The sequence below is a fragment of the Lynx canadensis genome, chromosome A1 (genome assembly GCF_007474595.2).
Source record: "Lynx canadensis isolate LIC74 chromosome A1, mLynCan4.pri.v2, whole genome shotgun sequence".
Taxonomy (NCBI): Eukaryota; Metazoa; Chordata; class Mammalia; order Carnivora; family Felidae; genus Lynx; species Lynx canadensis.
In genome coordinates this window covers 131,338,048-131,341,838 of record NC_044303.2, presented here as the reverse complement: position 1 = coordinate 131,341,838, position 3,791 = coordinate 131,338,048, and the positions used below count along the sequence as shown (strand labels likewise).

At 46.8% G+C, this 3,791-nt stretch overlaps 1 pseudogene; it reads right to left on the bottom strand.

Annotated features, from left to right (window-relative positions):
• Window positions 1-3,463: 3,463 nt before the first annotated feature.
• On the bottom strand, window positions 3,464-3,569 carry LOC115526013 (annotated as a pseudogene).
• Window positions 3,570-3,791: the final 222 nt, after the last annotated feature.

Sequence of the window (3,791 nt, the reverse complement as noted above, 5' to 3'; positions counted from 1 at the left end):
GGAGTGAGACAGGACCTGGGTTCAGCTTTCATGGCTGCCACTTGCTGCCACATTAACCTCTCCAAGACCCCGTTTCCTCATCTGCAAAATGTGGCTAGTTGTGAAAAGGTATGTACAATGTTTGCTGCTGTGCCTATGACATAGGCTCTAGATCATTCCTAGGTCTCTGCTGCCCATTGCTTCTCCAGCCCCCAGGACTCTAAAACTGGCACATCTTAGGCAGTACATCACTGGAATCCAGGTGTTAGGGCAAGATTCCCAGTCCACAGCCCTCCCCAACTGGGACTAGGAGAGGGAATATCTGTGGGTGCAGGAATTAAGGTCTGAGTTAAGGTAAGGTATAAAAGGTCAAGGGTGAGAGTATGAGGAAGGAGAAATCAAGGCTAACCAGAGAAATCTTGGAGGGCTTCCTGTGAGAGGAATATATATATTCATATATATCTTCCCCCCCTCACCCATGGACACCTCAGAATTGCACTTTGCTCCTGAGCCCGGCAGCATGGGCCTGGACCTGGCTGACGGCCACCTGGACAGCATGGAGTGGCTGGAGCTGTCGTCGGGTGGCCCCGTGCTCAGCCTGGCCCCGTTCAGCACCATGGCCCCCAGCTTCTTCTCCACGGACTTCCTCGATGGTCACGGTCACGACTTGCAACTCCACTGGGATTCCTGCTTGTAGCTCTTGGTCTGCAGGGCCAGGACGGGAGGAGCTGGAAGTTGGGGAGATCTGGCACTGTCAGCCTGGTCCCACCTCTGTGTGGTCCTGAGTCCTGACAATCATAGGCCCTGCTTTCCCGGCCCCGGTAGGCCAGAGCAGGCCATGCCACCCCCTGGCTCAGGCTCACCAAGGAGGCAAGCTGTCAAGGAGCAGCTTTGGTCTAACCCTGGAGTTAAGGAGGCCTGGACAGGCCTGGACAGGCCAGTCCTTTTGTAAGGTTGGAAGTGCAGTGTGGCTGCACTTTGCTCAGCCAGACGAGGTCCAGGGCCAATCTCCTTCCTTCTAGTCCCCTTTTCCTGTGAGGGAAGAAACTAGCTGGGCCTCTACCTCCCTGTTCCCCATGATGCCAACCCCAGGGTCCCAGGCTTCTGGGAGGGGAGCGCCTTTGCATTTTAGTGTCTTGGTGTAGTGTAACCATTTAAAGGTTGGTGGCAAACATTTTCTGTATAGGTGTGTGTACCTCTATATTCTGTATCGCCATATACATATATATTGGAACATATACTGTACTATATATACACATATTTTTGCATGCTGGGAGGTGGATTGGGGCTCCCTTCTGTCCTGTGCACAACACAGAATGGAGACTACTGCTCCTGGGGTTGGACACAGCCGTCCTCAGCCCCATGTAGACACCCTGCCATGGCCTGTGCCCCATCTGTGTCTTGCTCCATACTTGTGCTCCAAGGGCAGAGGTGCTTCCTGGCCACCCGCCCACATTCCGTCCCACTGCCTCACCACAGCCACCGTGGCCCTGAGACCAGAGGTGGGTGGGGGGAATCAGCCTTCCAACTGAGGCCTTGTCTCACCCTGGGGCCCAGTCTCCTTTCTGGCCTGTCACTATCATTGACAGGATTAGAGATGGGGTCACCAAACCAGTGCAGGGACAGAGATCGGGAAGCTGTGTGGACTTTAAAAAAAAAAAAAAAAAAAAAAAAAAAAAAAAACACTGACAAAATATATATTCATGTATATATATTCATATAGCAGGGGGTTTATTTATTCATTTGGAGGCGTGCATGCTCACTGGCTTAGACACAGAAAAACCCGATCAGAAGAAACTCATTTCACATCTGTTCTCCTGCTGGTCAACCGTAATTGGTGACTGATTGCATACGAGGTGTTTTCTTTCTTCCCTGACCTTTCTGTTCTGGTAACACGGTCATTTCCTGCCAGGGGCTGCAACAGGGCACATTTAGGCAGAAAGTGCTTTTCCTTTACAGGGACGAAGCACTTTCCTGGCACCTCGAACTGTCTCTCATTTGCAATATGAAATGAACTGCTTTGTGATGGAAGTGTGTGGAAAGGAGAAGAAAGCACTTTGAGATCCACTTTTCGTAACAGAAAATCAGCCACATTCTTGGCTGCACCCTCTATACCCGGACTGCTGTAACCAGAGTATCTGAGATCCTCATTTTTCTCTCCTACTGTACTAATATGCAAGATCAAACAAATTTCAGTTGTTCAAACAGAAGCTGGAGGCAAATATCACCTGTCTGGTTTTAAGGAGGAGTGTGAGAAGGTAGAGGAGGGTCAGTAAAGTTGTCTCCACATTGAGAAGACACTTTAAGACATAAACATGATGCAAGTCGTTCATGGTTTTGTTCAGGGTGACTTACCGACAGGAGGAAGGATGGGGCAAACAAATGGTCTAGGCACTATGTAGTTATTCTCTACCCTATTCTCCAGCAGACTATGACACAGCCTTTATAAAGCGGGGCAGTGGGGTGGGCATTGTAATGAGGTCAAAGGGTAGCTATCTAAAGTGGAGCCTTCTGTGAGGCACTTTAAGCGAGCTCAGGAGAAGCCTTCCTGAGCTCCAGTCAGGGCATATGTTAACCTCCATGGGGCCTGGAACATGCAGCCCCAGCGAGGTCACTGCACAGGAATGAACAAGATGGAGGGCCAAAGATAGAGTCGGTGTTGTCAGGCCTCCTGTGAGGAGAAAGTTGCTGCTTTCTAGAACTGATTCACCTGAGATGTGCATCTTTGGGATTGTACTTTCATTTGAAAGGTAAAGTAGCTGTTTCTGTTTCTGAAGCTGGATAATAAGATTGCAGAGAATAGCGGCTTTCTTCCTCTTTTGCCAACATTAGATCTATTTGAAATTATTGTGCTAGGCTTAAGCACCCAAAGTAATGTTTTCTGGTGCTGCTTAATGCTTCTGCCAAAAAAGGGGAGGTCCAGAAAGCAAATATGGGGAGGAAGCACACAATTTGAAATTAAGAAGAAGGAAAGTCTTGAGACATTTGGAAGTCACTTATGACAGTTCAGATTTTTAATTTTAATTGCTAGCAGGCAGATTCTACGTTTGTCGGAAGTTGTCAGTAAGCTGGCCATGTTTCCATTTTTTATTTAAAACATGTACTTCCATTTCATAGAGAGCTTGGAACATGCATGCCAATATGCCTTCTTATTTTTCTCTCACACAGTTCTGACTGGATATTTGGAGTTCATTTGTCATTTAACTGTAACTTTTGTTGCTGATTAAAGACAGTTAATATTTTTTAATTATTTAGAATCATAAATGTATCACATGCACATTATAAAAATTTTTAACACAAATATGTGTTAAAAAAAAAAGTAAGTAGCCTCTCCACCCTAGCCCCTGGTCTTATCCTTTTGAGGTAACTAATATTTATAGCCTGGTATGTGCCCATTCACATTGTTCTCTAGACTTTATGTATATGTTAAAAATATACATATATGTACATATGTGTATACATATATAGTATATATGTCTGTATAAGCATCCAACTCTTGGTTTCCCATCCAAGTACTAACCAGGCCCGACCCTGCTTAGCTTCCGAGATCAGACGAGATCGGGCGCATTCAGGGTGGTATGGCCGTAGACCCAACTCTTGGTTTCGACTCAGGTCATGATCTCACGGTTGGTGAGTTCGAGCCCTGTTGGGCTCTGTGCTGACAGTGTAGAGCCTGCTTGGGATTCTCTCTCTGTCCCTCTCCCTCTCTCTCTGCCATTCCCACTCTGTCTCTTTCTCTCAAAATAAGTAAATAAACTTAAAAAAAAAAAAGGAATGCCCGTTTGAGTGGGTGCATAACTTTAACAGTCTTT